Genomic DNA, 14,236 nt, shown 5'->3' with positions numbered 1-14,236 from the left:
TGGACTTGCCTGTGTGGGTGTGAGGGTAGTTTTGGGGTTGTCATTATTTTATTTGTTCGGCAAGAGTGGGTAAGGGGTACATAGGGGGAAAGACACATCAGCACAATCCAACGCAGATATGCACATGGGGAAGCGGCTGAGGGCAGTGTGGGAGAGGGAGGCTTGCTCCAATCGTGTGCAGTGAGATAGACCCAAGGCATAGGCAATCAGGTGAACTTGCAAGTGGCAATTAAGATTGCCATTAGATGGTGCAGTTTCCTTGGGCTTCGACTCTGAGAGGTGACTAGAGATGAGGACGGCATTGCCTTAATGATTGAAGGGACACATAGAGGAGATCCCAGTTACCCTATTCATCAGTTATGCCCCCAACACGGATGGCACTGGTTACTACAATTGGGCGTTAGATGGCTTGGTGAAAGCGAGGGAGTCAGTGGTGATTTTGGGGGTTAAGGGGTATTGTGGGTTGCATTACTGTTCTTGACCTCGAAATGAATAGGTCTACCCCTGGGGTTAAAACGCGCTCCAAGGCGGCCCAAAAGGTGCACAAAATATACACAACCTGGATGATACATGGAGATTGAGACACCCGGGATACAGTGACACTTTTCACTCATGGGTACACAACACTGCTATGTGGATAGATCTTTTGCTAATATCTAGAACAACAATGCTGTGATAAGGAGATTGCAAGGTTTTCCCCCTCACACTCTCTGACGATTCACCAGCCTGTTAGAGAGTTACATCCCACGGCAGGCCCCAGGGGAAGGGGTGGAGATTCAAGCCAGAGGTCCTCAAGGATGAGGTTTCCAGACTAGAATTGCAGGACGAAATTAATTCTTTCTTTGCCATCAATGAAGGCACTGTAGATTTGCATGGGCTGCATTTAAGTGTTACATACGGCGAGTGTGTATCTCTAAAGATGCTGAGGTCCAACAAGCAGTTAGGAACGACTTGGAGGCTAATGAGTCAAAGCTTAGGAGCTTAGAACCAGGTGACAGGTGAAAAGCAGACACTAGCTGAAATACGGCAAGAACTGAGTAAGATTAGAGAAAACGCGATGAAAGAAATGTAATACATGAGTAGGCATTGCCAGGTACTACATACAGTACAGGAAGGGTCAGAAGCCAGGGGCACTACTGGAGAGGTTACTAACCATGTTTAGGAAACCCAGATATATAGCTACCTTGCTAGACAGGAACAAAATATATACATTTGAGGCTCCACAAATTGCGGAGGCATTCCCAGAATTCGATAGTGCTCTGTATACTCCAAGTGGAGCAAAGTCTACCATGCAGATCCAACAATATCTGTAAGATATCGAGCTATGCTCGCTAACCCAGGCACAGTGTGAACTACTTAACCATGACATGATGGTTCAAGAGATGCTGGAGATCAAAACGAGGCTGCCTGGGTCGAAAGCCCCAGGGCCGGATGGATTAACCATCCAGTTCTATAAGGCCTATGCAAATGTTTGGGCCCCTCCATCTGCTTAAAGTTTACCTGGAGGCAATTGCACAAGGCATTCTTCCTGCGACGATGAGAGAGGCAACAATTACTTTAATACATACCGCCCAATCTCGCTCATAAATGTGGACAATAAACTACATGCTAAGTTGCTAGCGAACAGGTTGATACCATGTATGCATGACCTGGCTAGCAGAACAATCATGGTTATACACAGGATGAAACACATTTGCGACGATTCTTTGGGCTGTTCAATGTTGTTTGTTTGGAGGTTCCCGTTGTCTTGGTGCTCCTTGCTGCCGAGAAGGCATTTGATTCAATTGAATGGCCCTTCTTGTTTGCAGTCGTGGGCACGGTGGCTCTGGAGAGTAGATTTGATACTGTGGTGGTAATTTTATATAGCTCCCTGGCAGCTAGGATTGTAGTAAATGGGCTACTGTTGAAAGCCGGAGCTATGGGTAGGGGGACGAGGCAGGGATGCCCTCTTTCACCGTTATTGTTCACCCTGACCATGGAGCCTCTTGCAGCGCTGCTGAGCAAATAGCATATACAGAGAGGCATTCAGCTGTATACCCATAAACGGATCATTTCACTGTACGCAGACGATGTGATGATGTTCATTAAAAGGCAGCTAGACGACCTAACCCTGGTAATACAACAAGTGAGCCGGGTCGAAGAGCACTCAAACCTGCACATAAACAATGAAAAATCTGTGATATTTCCCCTAACAGAGAGAACACAGCCATTTAGAGACGAATTTGGGTTCAGATGGGAAATAGAAAAAACACAATATCTGCAAATGGAGATAGTGAGAGACTCGTACATACTGTTTAGGGAAAACTATGGCAGGGTTATCGATAAACTTAAGTGCCTTGGGGAGCGGTGGAGGGGCCTCACGTTTTCACTACTGGGAAGGCTTGCACTAATACAAATGATAGTTCTTCCAAGATGTGTATACCTCTTTTTAAATGTTTCCATCTCTCTCTGTGCCTATTTCTACACCCATCACAGAGGTACCACTACCTGGAGCTGATCTGGGCCGGGCGGCAGGTAAGAATAAAGTGGGATAAAATGGAGCAGACCCTTATCAACGAAGGCCTTGTGCTCCTGGATGTTTCGGAGTACTACCTAGACACCCCACTGGACATCTTTATGTACTTTAGGCTTAGGAATGAATTCAAAGTGGCTTTCCCATCCTTTCCAACACAACCAACCACCCACATTTAAGCTGCCGCACAACACTATTAAGGTTTAGGGAGAGGGGAGATTGGTTTCTGGGATATATGAGAGCCTCATACAAGAGGCCCCCATTATGGACGTCTCCTCAAGATGTAGATGGGAAGCCAGCCTGGATTTAGTGATTTCGGACGCAGAATGGTCATATATGGTGGGCCAAACCAAGAGGGTGTTACTGAACCCCAGGTATGAGCTAATTCATTTTAGCTATATACACCAAACATACTACACTCCAGCCAATCTGCACAGATACTATCCCACCACGCCCCACAAATTCGAGTGACGTAAGAAAATGTGCACAGACTTCCTCCACTTGGCATGGGCATGCCCCTCAATGGTAGTGTTCTGGAGGTTGGTATTCGAGGTTTTAACCTTCATTGTGAAAGAGCAGATTGAGATGTACCCAAAGATCGCCTTGCTGGGACACACTTGAAACATCCCAGACCATACCTGCAACCCGGATGGGCTTATCCTGTTTTCGTCTCTAGAGTTGCAATGGCCTGGTGGACGGGCCCCGCATCGAGGATAGAGGCCTTGCTGTCAGACATAGCATATTGTTATGATATGGAAACTGCCAATATACCTGCACTACCTAATGTTATTGTGCGGTGCTGGCTCCACGGATAGGCACCGGGAGACGACCATGGATGGGAGTGGAGGTGGGGGGGGTGGGCGGGTGCACCGTGAGTTGGACATTGAAACTATGTGCATGGACCCTTATTGGTTTCTAGATAACTAGCACTCTTGCCACTCTTCTATTGTTGTTTCCTTTTGATGGTTACATGCAAATGCCAATAAAGAAATGACTCTGATAGCATTCTACCTTGCATGATACACTCAATTGTAGCTAGGCAATAGAATGCAGTGGTGGCTGTCACTATGGTGTCAAAATGTGTCTGTGTCCATTTGGACTAAGAATGGTTTGGGTGACTGGCGTTAGGACCGCACAATTGGTTCAGTCTCCTGCTGGACAGGCGGGATGTTTTGTATGACGTCACATTGTGCGATTCCTCACTGTTCAATCACAATCTCTCAATCCACAGAATGTGTTGTCTGACATTCTTTTCCCAGGTTTAACGTTCCAAAAGTGCCACTATGACCTAACAGGTCTAACACGGGTCTCTGTGACCCTCTTATCTTTGTTGAGTCACAGTCCTTTACTTCTCTTACTGGAGTAATTTTCCCACAAGAGTTCCACCCACAATATTCCAATTCACCACTTCCTGGGCCTTCTTTTTCTATGAACCAGCAGTATGTCCAGAGTGCAACTGTCTGTGTCACAGCCTGCCAGAACGATGTGACTATATCTATCAGCAATCCCAAAAAATGTTGTTGTCCAGGGGTGTTGCTAGGTCTGGAAAAGATCCAGGGTGATGTTAATGTTGGAACCGTTGGTACACAGGGCTAGCTAGCCTTTTGGTTATAGCCCCTGAGCTTCTATCTAGGGCTACAACCAAAAGACCTGGGGCTATAGCCCCCCATACCCCAGACAGCCCCCTAGAAAGGCCTCTGCTGTTGTCTACATGTGCATAAGAGCTGTCAATGTCTGAATTAGTCCTTCAACTATGATTTCCCTGCCACTTACTCCCATAATCATACGGAAATGGTAGACATGTCTTTGCGTGGCCAAAGCAGTGAGGCTGTTACTGTTTTGTTGTAAATCTCTGTGCCCCCGAAAATTCCAATGCTAGTGGTGCAGCCGCATACATAAGTGCTCACTTGATAGAGGGTTGCTCCAATGCCTATAAATGCTCTCTCTCTTCCTCGTGGCAGGTGGTTGCAGGGCCATTAAATGCCACAGTGCCAGTTGGGGCGGCCGTTTTCTTTTGGACTATTGTTGTGACAGCTGGCGCCTTCTCACTTGACCTTGGCAGTCGAAGTCAGTTTACCCAGCTACTCCTGAACATCAACCAGCTGCAGTTGGTAGTGGTCCTGCAAGTGTGGCAGTGCGATGCCACTTCAACTTGTCATCACACAGTTACAAAGGGCCAGCTGCTCAGATCAGTCAGAACACGTTTATCAGGAAGCTTCCCGTAGGCCCTGCTGCTGCACTATGCCTATTTACACTCCAACAGTTCTGCACAGGGCTTCTAGGGCCAGGATCCCTGTGTATGGAGATGACAGATACCAAATTCACGGTGATCCTAGAGTTTCACATACATTCTGCTGACCACAAAATGAACAGTTGTGTTGTTCTGCATGGGTGTGTAGAGTTACTGTTATTAACTGCAATACAAGTACATGGTGACAATGCAATAATGATCCATTGACTAATAACAAATTATACTTAGCGCACTTGTGCAACACAAGTGTGGACTAGATGCCTCTCTTGTGCATTTACAAATATTGAGTACAATATTTTCATAGGTGGCCAAGGAGATCTGTGGAATGTTGTGCTGATGTCGCAGACATACTGATCCACAGTTAGCAAGGGGGGGGGTGTATGTGTGTGCGTGCGTGCGTGCGTGTGTGTGTGTAGATATATATTTATATGTAAACGTATTCTGGGAAATTTGAAGCGAAGTTAAGGTACCGGGTTACTGCAATAAAATCCCAGTAATTCAGCTGCTGCTGTAAGCTAGGCCACCATAACTTCAAGTCTCAATTGCACAGACCATATGCACACTGATGACATAATGTATGTCATAATCTATGCATTGACACTAGAGCCCACTTATGACATTGCATCAGGCACCCACAGCGCCTATATATATATATATATATATATAATTGGGCTATGAGGTTAGCTCAGAGGCAACACAATCCCCTTGGGAACAAGCGTATACCATTTGAACCATGGTTGAGTGCTCAGAAGCTAGGAGAATTCAGCGTGAAGCAACATAAATCACCTATTTTGAAAAGTAACAATAAGGTGCATTCTGAAAATGCATGTTAAGGTCATCTAATTGTTACTTCACTGTGTACTTATTACATACCGAACAAACATTTAAAACCCAAATTAGTTTTTTTCCCTCAATTTACTTTGTTTGTGCATTTATATAGCGCTATGAACCCTCAGGTATCTGAGCACTGCTTATTTCCCATTGTCTGTGGTGCTCACTTATCGTCCTCGGAAGGATGAAAGGCTGAGTTTGGCCCCGCCGCTCTGCACAAATGTCAAAGTGAGCGCTCTACTCGCTGTCCCATCTGCCCGGCTGTAGCATGTAGCCTTCCATCACGAATATAAAATAAAGCTATACGTCTGCTCTGCACGACCCTGTAAACCATTTGGTCATGCCAGCTTTGCCCAAATATATGCTAGCAAGCAAATACAAAGAAATATGCCTCTGTTCACAATATAGGCCTGCATGGCCTGTTTAACACGTGCTTGCACTGGACACTGGTGCCCCCAAAATATGCCATGGTTCCCATAATAGTAACAACACATTTATCACTAATATATGCCAACATTTCAAACATTTGGTCATGCAGGCTATGCCCATATATGTGCGAAGATGCCACTTCAAAAGCCATGATGCATCTGTCCACAGTGTATATCAGCATGGCATATGAAGCACTTGCTCAAGCTGCTGGATTCTGGAGCCCCTATTATATTTCACTGGGGCTCAAAATGTTCATAATATGGCTGCGACCAAATATATGGCAGCACCGCACTTTAAAATACTAGACGACTCTGTCTACAATATATGCCAGCATGGCCTGTTTAGCACCTTCTCAACATGGATTTTAGTGGCCCTAATGTACCAATGGTGCCTGTAACGTACATGATACCTATATCCACAATGCATGATAACACGACCTTGCAATACATTTGCTCTTGCTGTCTCCGTCTTAATCTATGCCAAATGACACTTTAAAATATGTGATGCCTCTGACCTGTATATGCCAACTTGGCTTGTTAAGTTGGACATGGGTTCCTCCAATGTATGGCAATGGTGCTCACAGGGTTCATGATACCTATGTCTGCAATATATGCTAATATAAACCTGTAAAACATGTTTTTTATTTTATTTATTGTGCATTTTAGCCGTTTTTATTTGACTTTTTACACATTTCATTGGTATATACAAAGGAGTTTAGATCAAAAGAAAAAGCAAGAAAAGAAGAAGAATGGTAAGAACAAATGAAAAGATTAAAACATGGAAAAATAAAAAAGAGCACTTGATAATATTTACAAACAAACTTATAAATATAAAATGATCCAGTCATTGTAACTAAGCTAGATCAACAAGTAGAAATGTTCAGTCATCTTAGCAGTGAGTAAGTAATCAGCATTTAGGCATTATCTTTCCCTAGAAACCCTAGTTCCTTCAGATTCTTTACTACTTCCACTGGCAATGCTCTTTCATGACCTCAGCGGAGGCGTTCCCAAAATGAATCTGAGAGGAGCAAATCACTTGTGACCACAAACTTCCTTAATCGCTTTTCGCATAATTCTCTGGTGCCTAAATATGCTGTAAGAAAACGTTGTTTGGACTGCACTTTCTTTTCCTCACATAGATCACATTCAGTGTGTCGAGTGCCGTGATCTCTTGCTGTCTCCACTTCAGCTGTTTTCACAAGGTTTAGTCGAAACCCGAGGAGCTCAGTCCTTAGTCTCGCATCTGGGAACCATGTCAGATATTTTGGCAGGTAGTGTTTTGGTTTGTCAAATAGCGACAATGATGTAAAGATTTTATATTTTCTCATGTGTGCTATTGTCATAATCCAATCTGTTCGATATAAAGCAGCCTTTACACCAGTTGGATTCGCAATGAGATGCTCTAGATCTCTCTCGCAGGTACTCAGGATGCTCTTTATGTATATGTTTAGTTGGATCAAAAACTTATTTCGATCCTTGTTCAGTTTTTGTCATATGTCCCAGTACATTCTTGCCCTGAAGTCCTTCAAATGTGGCAACCTTTCCATATCGCTACTCTCAAATTTCACTCAGCTGTCAAACACTCCTCTGAAATCTGCCATCTCCTGTAAGAGCTTGATTTGCATGTACTCGGTCTCACGCAGACTTGGTTCACAGCCAGCTCTGTCACAAGTTTCGACACTCTCCTTCCCGATGGCTACAAGATCCTCTCTGAACCCAGAACCAACTGTCCCGGTGGGGGGTAGCCTTGATTTTCCTAGAGTGGATCCTTGCTTCTGTCATTCCAATGAGGCACTATTACTCCTTTGAGTCTGCAGGCTCTCCATCTCTCCTGGCCTCTCTCTCACTGTGGGCACTATCGACAGGCCACCTGGCCAGGTCACCCTCTTCCTCTCTGCTCCAAAGGCAGTACAGACTCTCTGTCCTCTCTAAGAACAGAGCCTACATCCAAGCCAGCATCTCTGTGGCATCTAACAACTCAGCCAAACTTTTCAAAATCTGCAAGGAGCTGGTGAATCCTGCTGCGGTCTCTACCTCTCCAGTTCCCTCCCAGGCCCTCTGCACGGACTTGGCCACTCATTTCACTACTAAAACCCAGGACATCCAGTCCACCCTATCTTCCTCTACCTCCTCTTCCTCCTCCTCTACCACACCTGGCCCGTCTGAGGCCATCTTTCCTCCTCCTTTCTCTTCCTTTCCCCTGTTCACCCCTGATGATGCTTCCAGACAAGTCCGATCTATGAGAGTCTCATCAAAGCAGGTTCTCCTACATACTGAATCTGTTGGTTTTCTCCATGACCACCAGTCTGGCTTCAGAGCTGCCAGAAGCACGGAAACTGCTCTCCTGAACACCTGTGAAGACTTGCTCTCCAATCTTGACTCTTATCTCCCTTCTGTCCTTATTCTCCTTGATCTATGTTCTGCTTTTGACACGGTCAACCATGCCATCCTGCTTAATGGTCTCCATGAAAACCTTGGGATCACTGATAAGGCCCTGGCCTGGTTGACCTCCTTCCTTACCGACCGAACCTCTCAGTTCCAACTGGGGTCTTTCCTCTCTTCTACCTCTCTCTTTACTTGTGGGGTTCCCCAGGGGTCTAACCTATCTCCCTGGCTCTTCAACCACTAACTGGCACCTCTTGCCCACCGTATCGGTACATTCTGCTCCAATTTTCAATGTTATGCAAATGACAGCTCTCTTTCAGGCTCCCCTCAGCCACCTCTGCTTCTTCTCTCATACCAGACTGTCTGGCCGCAATTCATGAATGGTGTGCCGCCAATGATCTCTGACAGTAAGACTGAGATCCTCCTCATCGGGACACCCAATCCCTCTTTTCCTCTCTCTCTCTCTCTCTGCCTGGCCACTCTGGGCCCTTTTCCTGCTCCTTCCTGTGAGGCTAAAAACTTGGTGTCATCTTCTACTTCACCTTCTCCTTCTCTCCTCACATTTCTGCCGTCTCTAAGAAGTCAAACTATCAGCGGCACTTCCTCAGAGGTATTCTTCCTTTTCTCACTTTTCCCCAGAAGCTCACCGTCTCACACAACTCCTTCCTAGCCATGGAAGCCAAATGCAGTTGACCCCTCCCACCTTGATTGTCACGGGCTCCTGATTTTAGCATATACAGGTACCATGAGGCAGCCAATGGGGGGTAGAGAGTTAAGAAGAGGTTGTGGATAGGTAGGGGGTGTTATGGTCACCGGAAAGAGGGTTAGGGTTCTTGAAATGGATAGGTATAGGGAACGTAGGGCAAGAAACAACCTGTTAAGCACACACTTTCTTTCGTCCTGTGTGGCACCTCCTATCATCTCCCGACACTAGCTAACACCCTTCTTGATTAGGATATAGCTTCACAACTCATGTATTCCTCACTTGTTCATTCCCTGAAACATAAGCACATAATGAGTTATTGATGCCCCATAGATAACTGCAGCAGCGTACGACATGAAATGGACAAAAGCACAAGGCAACAAACATATATCTTGCAACAGCGTGGCATTCCCATTGGGATAACCCCAACCCCTCCTGCCGTGTCACCAAGCAAAGCGTTACTTAGAGGAATGCATTGAACGTAAGCGGTTTGCCAAAAACATGAAATGGGACAAGAGCAAGCAGCCACAAACAAACATAAGCGTCTCACACTTTTATGTAGGAAAATGCCCCCAGCTGTGCTACTGTACAGAGAGCTAGGATCCCGCTTCCTGCGGTTTGCCCAGCATGAGTTCAGGAAACTCCCTTCTGCAGGGAAACATACGTGCGGTACTCCGTACACGTGTTACAAGTCTTTACAGGGTGCGTAAATGAACTGCTCAGAGAACACACACTGTGCAAGTCGCACCATAATAATGACTGATGTTCACACCAATCGCCCTCACACTACCCATGGCACTTAACTGAAGCCTGGGGTGGCTCGCCAGCACCACCCAAGACAATGCTTAATCCAGCGTTGGACGGAACACACCGCCGTGATCAGGCTCCATGCCCTACTGTGGTACAGAGCCTTCCTGAAGCATGTCAACCTCACTGCATGGCCCGGGTCCTGTAACAAAGACCTCCACGAACGCCTGCACACCTGCTCTCCTCCGGCCAGTGCCTGCCACACCAACAATCAACAACAGGCAGCACGGGCCAGGGAGGGCCTTAAATAGCGCGAGCTAGCCTGCACATGTGCCAGACAAACTGAACACCAGAGGCTCACGGGAAATGTAGTCTACGGCCTGTTTTGGCACGGGAACCCTGTCCTGAGGCGCTCTGCAGCCTTTGCAGCCCCTCTTTCCTTACACTGTGGCTGCAAGGATCAAGTTGAAGACCCTCTGCATCGTCCACAAGGCTTTCTGGGGCCTGGGACTGCTCTACCTCCAACTTTTTCTTCCAAAACATCTTTCTTCTTGAGCTCTCCGCTCATCCACCTCCAACTCTCTGAGGGACAGACGCTTCTCCAAGAAGAGAGATGGGGGCAGATCTATCTTCTAGGCTGGGGTCTCCCTCTGGAACAGCCTCCCTGCCTCACTCAAACTTGAGCAGAACCCCCTCCAGTCCTGGAAGCAACTCAAGACCTTCCTTTTCGCTTCCGCTTTCTATCTTCCTCTCCCCTGCTGATGCACCTGACTGCTGACTGGAAGGTTGTTATACCTTGTTTTTTCACTAGGTCTTCCCAGGTGTTTTCAACTGTGTGCATTATTTCGCTCCGATGTATGTTGGTTGGGTGATCTGATTTCGGTAACCATAGTGCATCTTTTAATCCAAGTATCGCCACACAGCTAATTCCATCTGTACCCAGCGTTTCTCCACTGAGTCTGCTGACCATTCCTTTATCACTCTAATTTGCGCAGCTTGGTAATATGTCAAGAAATTCAGAAGACCTATTCATCCCTTGTCTGGTGGTAGCATCAATGTAGTTAGGGCTATCCACAGGGTCTTATTTTGCCAAACGAAGGTCGAGACTGTGCATTTGTTTGTTTGTTTGTTTGTTTATTCATTTGTTAAGCGCACCAGACTCGTAAGTAAAAGGGCGCAACCACAAGAAAATGCACGGCTTACATAGTTACGTATACACAGGTTACAGAATTTACATATAGCAAGATGAACAATTTTTGCATGAATACTGGATATATACAATATGAACAATAGGACTGAAGCAGAGGTACATGCACTAAGGATATAAAGCTTGTATGGTTACAGTTAAGCTTATATAGGCTACAATATTTACATAAAGAAAGAATATAGCAAGATATACTGTTTTCTTAATTGCAGGATAGTGTCTTCAGGGGAGAGGGTGATGGGAGGCTAAGGATTGGTGGCAGTGATGTGTTTTGTTAAATTTTTCCTGAAGAGTGGGTATGGTTGGTCAGCCCTCAACTCCTGGGGCAGTGAATTCCAGTTTTTGGCGGCCTTAACAGTGAAGCCATTACCCCGATGGTAGTAAGTTTGTATTTAGGGATATTTAGGCAATTGGTGTTCCCACTTCTAGTTGGTCTGAGAGAAGTTCTTCTCTGAAGTTTGTCTATAAGGTAACTAGGGGCCGCATTGTTCAAGGCTTTATGAGTCAAGGAGAGTGTTTTTAGAAGTATTTTATTGGATGTGGAGAGCCATTTGTGTTGACGTGTCAGGGCAGAAATGTGGGTTTTCTTGTTTAGGCCAAGGGCTGCTCTTAAGGTGTAATTCTGTAGCGTTTGGAGCTTTTGAATAGTGGATTTGTTAGCCCCAATGTAGAGGGCATTACAATAGTCGATTCTAGAGAGTATAAGAGCTCTAGCCAGGATCAGACAACTATTGTCAGAGAGGAACGGTTTACCAGCTCTAAGAAGTCTGCAAGTGTAAGCCGTCACCGAGGTAAGGGATTTGACCTGCTTGTCAAAAGATAGTGTGGAGATGAAGTAAAATCCCAAGGTTTTTACTTCCTTGGAGACTTTAATAGTATTGCCGTCAATATTGAAAGATGAATATTCTTGACCTAATTTTTTAATATTGGCCTGCGAACCCAGTATTATTAGTTCAGTCTTATCATCGTTCAAGCACGTTCCGTGAGTGGCCATCCATGCTTGGATGATAAGGTAAACTTTGTTCACTAGGCCCATGTCCGTACCGTAATCCCCAGAAAGTGGTAGGAGAATCTGAGTATCATCTGCATAGTTAGTGTAGGTGATACCCAGCTGGTCCAGATCGTCGAACAGTGGCTTAGTGAAGATGTTATAGAGGGTAGGCGAGACGCAGGATCCTTGGGGAACACCACATAGGATGGTTGAAGGATCGGCCGAAGCTGAGGGGGAGAAGACTCTCATGGTCCTCTCACTCAGGAAGGACTCGATCCACTTGATAGCATCCGTGGAGAAGTGAGCTGCAGAGTCAAGGTGCCGACATAGGACCTTGTGGTTGACCAGGTCGAAAGCAGCGGAGAGGTCGAGTAGGAGCAGGAGTACTGTCCTTCCTTTGTCTCTCAACGCGTCTATTTGGGACTTAAGGTCGATTAGGGCAGTATCAGTTCCGTGCAGTGGACGGAAGCCAGATTGTCTGTTGCCCAGGAGTTTGTGCAATTCTAAATGCTTCTGAATTTGAGTGTAGGCGGCCTTATCCAGTATTTTTAATAAAAATGGGACCGTGGTAATAGGCCGGTAGTTTGTAGGAATGAGGGTATCAAGTGTCTGTTTTTTGAGGAGTGGTAGCACCCAGGATTGCTTGAGGTTGGCAGGTATAGTACCTGTAGCAAATGAGGCATTTATCAGTTTGGTTATAAATGGGGAGAGTTCTCTAGCAGCATCTTTTATTAGCTGTGCAGGGCAGATATCACCTTTGCAGTTTGAAGGCTTCAGAGATAGGATGATTTTTTCTACCTCTAGGATGGACATTTTAGAGAAGTGAAATGTGGCGGTGGTAGCTCATTGGGCAGGAGAGTGTTAGGCGAATGCAGTAAGTTTAGAGCCTTCTTTTTTAGTTCAATTTTATTCTGCAGTGTGTCAATTTTATGCGCTAAGGCTTGTTGTATATCTGTGCACCAGGATTTGTCCTTGGTGCAGACGTCCGGGATAGCAGTAGGGGACTCTAGTTCTTGGAGTATGCAGAAGAGTTTTTTCATGCTTGAGTTTGAATTAGCAAAACGTTCATCGTAGGAGTCACGTTTTGCTTGGCAGATTTCCTTTTTGTAATGTGAGGAAAGTGCAGTTAATTTAGCTTTATTCTCACTAGAGGGGCATAGTCTCCAATTTGTTTCACTTTGTTCTTTAAGGTGCGAAGTTCTTTGAGTTGTGGGGTGAACCATTTGTTTAGGTGGGCTATGGGTTTGCTCGGTCTAAGTTTGATAGGAGCAATTTTATCCAATGTGGTGAGCATGATATTGTTAAATTCCTGAACTAGGCTGCTGGGGTCGAGATTATCAGGCAGTGCATTGAGAGTAGGCAGTATGGCGGGGATGATTTTCTCTGCCGTAATACTTTTATTACTTCTGGTTGGGCAGAATTTTACGGATAAAAGAAAAGGGTACCTTTATGGGTATTGCTTGTAATAAGTAGACTACTCTAGGGAGCATGACCATCTTCACTCAGTTAATTCTGCCCAACCATGAAATCGTAAGTGGATCCTATATTTTAAATTGAGACTCAATGGGCTTCATTATGACCCTGGCAGTCCGGGAACTATGGTACTGGGAAGCATGCTGGTACAGCAGTTTCCGGACCACCATACTACGTGTTGTGGTCACGGGTGCCTGTCTGCCCGCCAGGTATGACCAGGTTCATCCCTATGGGCCGAATGGGGATAGGGAGGCCCTTGTTGCCAGAACCCACAAATGGGCAATTACCGGGTCCGCGGAACTCGGCCTGACCCGGTTCTTGCCCATTCGCAGGTGCCGGGAAAAATGCAACTGCAGCGGCAGCCGTGCTGGATTCACTGGCACGGCTACCGCCAGAGTTGTAATGAGGCCCAATATCTTTTAATAGGGGAGGATAGTTGGCTGCATAGAGGCCTGTAAGGGATGGAGTGATCCTTACCCCTAGTAGTGTAATTCCCTCCTTTGCCCATCCAAAACATGTCTGTACCTGCAAGTCTAAGGTTCCCACCAAGGGTAGTGATAGATTTAAGATTTAAGATTTATCCTAATTTATGTTCAATCCTGCTGCCACCCCCCCAAATGTGTGGCTTCTTGTATCGTGTTTAAAAGTTCTGTAGCCATAAGCAGCATATCATCGCCATAAGCCATTACTTTATGCTGTACGCCACCGAAC

This window comes from Ambystoma mexicanum, chromosome 5p, assembly GCF_040938575.1.
Source record: "Ambystoma mexicanum isolate Mex_15411 chromosome 5p, UKY_AmexF1_1, whole genome shotgun sequence".
Classification (NCBI taxonomy): domain Eukaryota; kingdom Metazoa; phylum Chordata; class Amphibia; order Caudata; family Ambystomatidae; genus Ambystoma; species Ambystoma mexicanum.
This window is presented reverse-complemented; position numbering follows the sequence as displayed.